Genomic DNA, 5,861 nt, shown 5'->3' with positions numbered 1-5,861 from the left:
TTTCTTATCTCAACCACATTGCATGTGTGTGTGTGCATGTGCGTGTGTATTTGTGTATGTCTGTGTGTGTGTGTGAGAGACAGAGACAGAGACAGAGACAGAGAGAGAGACACACACACACAGAAACAGAGACAGAGAAATTGAGATTAAGAGAATGAAAAGAGATAGAAACATCCTTAAATCCATTTAAACTGGGTGTGAAGAGTCAAAGTCACCTCAAATCCCACTAGCACAGAAAGTTTCACTTCTCCCTTCCTCTCTTCTCCATTACATGGTTATTGGGAAATCTCACATTCTAAAAACCATGTTTCCAAAGGAGAGGCTTATTAGGGGTGAGGGAGGGTATTCAGATCATCAGAGCAGCTTTTTAAACTACTTTTTTGGAGCAATAGTTCTCAAAGCTAGTTTGCCTAAAAATCATATGGGATGATTTTCACAGGTCTTGGGCAGGCCCCAGGAATATTGTTCTGCAGGTTCAGGGTACCAAAGCTTGGGGTGCATGGTTCTGGCAGCTGGAATAATGTAGGAAGAGCCGTGGGCAGATGTGACATAGCTTTCTTTATTCAGGCATAGCAGGACACAAGGCACCTGCACAGCTCCAGCTCTTAGCTGGCGTAGGCGGGGCTGTTCTTAGAATAAGGTGTATAATAATGGCTTAAGGCAGGTATTATAATCAATCACAATCTACAGGTTGTATAGGATGCTGTATCTAAGGTCACCTGAGACACTGTAGCGAAGGCCCCCCGGAAACTGTCTGGCTTGCTGGGAGGGAGCCTGACAGCATTCATTTTGTTTGCCAGTCCCCTCACCCAACAAATATGCATCTGTCATAAGCATTCCCAGGCAATTGGGCTGAGGGAGAGCTAAAGACCACCCTCTGAGAAACAGGGCTCTATAGTAGCGCTTCTCAAACTTTCATCAGCATTCCTAGGGATTTTGTTAAAATGCAGGTTCTGACTCTTAGTAGTAGATCCCACATTTCCAACAAGCTCTGAGAATGTGCTAATGCTGCTGGTCAGAAAACCAGCTCAGAGCAGCAGGGCCCTGTAGCATGAAGCCTTTTCCAATTGTGCATCCTGATTCGGGTGTTCACTAATAATATGTGCTGTGCGCTGTTATAGGTTTCTTGAGTTACCAGAACTACAACTCAACCTAGGAAAAATATGACAGTACTTTTATATAGTCTTCTCCCCGCTAAAAAATAAATAAAATATTGTGCGATTGCTTGAACTTAAATAAAATTGTGTTACACAACCAAACATAACTAAATCTTGCCAGTCAGCTAAGAATTACTCTATTTTTGAAAGCCGCATAAAATTCAATAGAAAGTCTGCTGGGACCAGGTGTCTTCCGGTCTTTGGAGACAAAACTGCTAATTCAGGCTCCAGCTGCAAACATTTTTTCTTCTCAATTTTTCTTTCCCTCTTGGGAAAAAGACTTAAATTCAGTGATAGCAGAGCTCTAGAGTTCATTTAGAGAGAACTTAAAATGTTTTCCCATTTGTTATCTGCTGAACTGTGTGTGCCAAAGGCCCTGGCAGAAGGACATTGTCACTGTGCACACATGAGGTGATGGGAGAAGTGGCAACTTGGCCCAGGACGATCATGCAGAATCAGGGGAAAGGGCCATGGATGTCCCTTAGATTTTTGTTGTTGTTGTCGTTGTTGTTGTTTTGGAGTTTTTCCTCCCATTTTTAAATTTTTATTTATTTTTTTAAATTGTGGTAAATTATACATAACACAAAATTTACCACTTTAGCCATTTTTAAGTGTACAGTTTAGTGGCATTAAGTACATTCACACTGTTGTGCAACCGTCACCAACGTCCAGCCCCAGAACTTTTTCATCAACCTAAACCGAAACTTTGTACACATCAAAAAGTAACTCCCCATTCCCGCTTCCTCACAGCCTCTGATAACCACTGTTCTACTCTCTATCTTTATGAATTTGACTACTCTAGGTACCTCATATGTCTTAGTCAGCTCAGGCTACCATAACAAAATACCACAGGCTGGGTGGCTTACACAACAGACACTTTACTTTCTCACAGTTGTGGAGGCTGTTAGTCTGAGATCAGGGGCCCAGCATGGTTCTAGTGAGAGTTCTCTTCCCAGCTTGCCAATGGCTACCTTCTCCCTGTGTCCTGTGGGGAGAGAGCACTCTGATGTCTCTTGTAAGGACACTAATCTTATTGGATCAGAGCCTCACCCTTATGACCTTATTTAACCTTAGTTACCTTCATAAAGGTCCTATCTCCAAATGCAGTCACATTGGGAGTTGGGGCTTTAACATGTGAATTTTGAAAGGACACAGTTCAATCCAAAACATTATATAAGAGGAATCATACACTATTTGTCCTTCATGTCTGGTTTATTTCATTTAGTATAATGTCCTCAAGATTCATTTGTATTATAGCATGTATCAGAATTTTCTACCTTTTTAAGCCTGAATAACATTCCTTTGTATGAATATACCACATTTTGTTTATGTATTCATCCATTGATGGGTATTGGGTTTTTTCTACCTTTTGGCTTTTGTGAATAATGCTGCTATGCATATTGGTGTACAGGTATCTGTCTGAGTCCCTGCTTTCAGTTCTTTCATGTATAAACTCAGAAGTGAAATCTCTGGATCAAATGGTAATTCTATGTTTAATCTTTTGAGGAACCAGCATATGGCCCTTAGAGTCTTGAGCCATGGTCAGATGTTGACATGCGGTTTCACAGCCCCATCACATCTCTTAAAACCAGGGCTGACTCTGCCAGAATCATAAAGGGAGAATTCTCTCTCTGAGGTGTATCCAGCGTCTCTAGTTTTTCTTCTATGCTGCCTATTGAGTGGTCCTTCACCCCCCAGATGTGCCCATGATGGACCTTGAAGCTCGTTACAAAGACAGAGATTATTACGTTAGATAAAAAAAAAAAATCAAGACCCAACAATATTGTGTTCATATGAAATTGACATTGAATATGAAAACACAGATATGTTAAATGTAAAAGGATAAAAATATACCAAGCAAAAACTAATTGAAAAAAGTTAGAATGGGTATATTAATATTATGCAAAGTAGAAGAGAGAACGAGGAATATTACCATGGATAAAGTGGCACAGATCAAAATGATAAAAGGCTTACTCCATCCATAAAACACAACAGTCTTACATTTGTAGGCACCTAATAACAGAAGCAAAAACTGATAGAAATGAAGTGTTAAATGGGCAAATTCCCCATAACAGTTGGAGATTTCAATACTCCTCTCTAAGCAATTGTAAACAAACAATTAAAAAATCACTAAGGATATTGAAGACTTGAACAGTATCAACTAACATAACCTAATTGATATTTACATAACATTTCACCACAAAACAGCAGAATACACATTCAAGTGCACATGAAACTAGATAACCATATTCTGGGCCATAATATAAGATTCAATAAATTTGAAAGAAATAAATCAAAGTATATTTTCTGATTATGATGTAATTATATTAGAAATCAGTAACAGAGAGAAATCTGGAAAATCCCTCAAATATTTAGGAATTAAACAATAGCCTTCTAAATAACCCATAGATCAAAGAAAAAAATTACAAATGATGTTAGAAATATCTTGATTTAAATTAAAACAAAAATACATTTCACAATTTGTGGGAAATGGGTAAAGTAGTGCTTAAAGGGAACTTTATGACATTAAACACTTATCTTGGAAAAGAAGAAAGATCTAAAATCAGTATTCTAGGTTCCCACAGTAAGAAATGAGAAAAATAAGAGCAAATTCAACCCAAAGTAAGCAAAAGGAAGGAAGGAATAAAGATAACACTGAAAATCAGTACAAATCAGTACACATATTCTGATAGAAAAACAATAGAAAAAAAAAAAGCTGACTTTTTATGATCAACAAAATTGACAAACATCTAACCAGAATGGTTACATTAAAAAAAGGCCAAAAAAATGAAGAGACTCCTCTAAAGATTTTACAGACATTGCAAGAATAATGAGATAGGGAAACAAATTTTTGTCAGTAAAGTTCACAACTTGAATAAAATGAAGAGACTCTTTGAAAGACATAAATTACCAAAGCTTATTCAACAGGAAATAGATAACCTGAATAGCTCTTTATCTATTAAATTGAACGCGTGGCTAAAAAGAAAAAAGAAAACAACTTTCCACAAAGAAAATTCCAAACCTAAGAAACTTACCCAGATTCTTCCCTTTCTGATTGTGTTTTCAAAAGCCTAAAGTTGGGAAGAATGTTAGAGATCATGAACAAGGTCATGGCTGATGACATGAAGGGAGAAAGATCCTGAAAGATCCTGAGCCAAGAATGGTATTTCCCTAGACTGGGGACATGAGAGCTTTGGGAATATGCATCCCAGAGCAGAGGGCATCTGGGCCCCAATTCCTGACTGCAGGCCAGACAGGCAGCAAACTTTGAGACATGTGGCTATAGGCTACATCATGGAAGACAGGACCAAAGATTGCCCATGCTGCGTTCTGGTTGCAAGAGAGCCACTGGGGCTGAAAAGCCTACATGGAGGGAGGCAGTTGTCCTCTCAAGGTGCCCTGTGTGGACAGTGATTTGAGGACCAGTCAGACTTCATCCAAAGCCTTTATACTTTGTAACAAGCCCCAGAAACCTTGATACGACCCTAAAAATGGCTGCAATTTATCTCCCACCAGTCTAGCAAGAATGAGTCTCAAACAAAAAATTGAGTTAAGAAGAAAAACAATATTTCTTATACATTTGAGATTATAGGCTAAGAGATATACCCACTACAAAAATACAAGTAAGGAAATGACATAAAACAATATCAAAAGGAAAGCATCAAGATGAAGGAAAATATATAAATTGTATTTGATAACCTTTTATGACAAACACTATCTCAAAGTCAGAAAAAAATTATCTGGCACAGATTCCACCAGAAAAGCAGAAAAAGGAGAAAGGAACTGGTTATTTGTATAGATGGAAATAGAAATAAACCACCAAAGGGAAGATGGACTGCTTTTACAGAGTAACTCCGAGGTCAGCTGAGGCCACCCACTCTGTTATTTGAGCTGTGCATGAACTATAACTCGACCACAATTTTGCTTACTATTAAAGACTTACCCATGATTTCTCAAATTTCAGGAAGCGTGTATTTTATGGCTACCCAAGTCCACTGAACAACCAGCCCAGGCGGCCAGAGTCTCACCTTCCAGGACTGTTCCCTGTCTGTCATATACTGTCATTAAAGCTTTTGACTTAGCAAAAAACTACTTAGTACAGGGAGAAATTATGGCAATTCTTTAGAAGCAAAAAAGAAGAGCCAAATTAGCATTCTTTTCTCTCAATTCACTAACAATTAATAAATATTTATTCTCTTCCTCCATTCCTTATATCAAGGGCCGGCAAGTAATAAACATCTCCCCAATGCTTATTACATCCTTATGAAAAAAGTCACCCATTGTTGAGGCCCACACCATCTCCTCCCTAACTTTAGACATTATCCTGGGAGACTGTAATACATGTAAGTATTCCTTCTAACATACTAACCTCTTCGTCCTTCAACTATTTTAATGGTGCAGCCCAGTTTTGCATTGTAAAACTTTAGTAATGCACATCAAGGAGATTTCAAAAGACTCAGAAGAATACTAAATAAATCAGCAGCAATTTCAAGGCCATCATGATTACTGAATATTGAAGTCTCATAATTTGCATAAAATATCTACAGTTGTTACACTCCTCAGAAGCGTGCGGCTGTTTAAGTAGAATGGTTTCTGATCCTGACTGATGTACACACATCTTGCATCTATGGTTACAATCTCAGCTGAATCCTGAGCCCAACTCAGCAATCCTACTTCCTGTTCCCACTCAGCTCCTTCCACTTC

The sequence above is a fragment of the Pteropus alecto genome, unplaced genomic scaffold (assembly GCF_000325575.1).
Source record: "Pteropus alecto unplaced genomic scaffold, ASM32557v1 scaffold605, whole genome shotgun sequence".
Taxonomy (NCBI): Eukaryota; Metazoa; Chordata; class Mammalia; order Chiroptera; family Pteropodidae; genus Pteropus; species Pteropus alecto.
The sequence above is the reverse complement of the archived record's forward strand: the minus strand, read 5'-3'. Positions refer to the sequence as shown.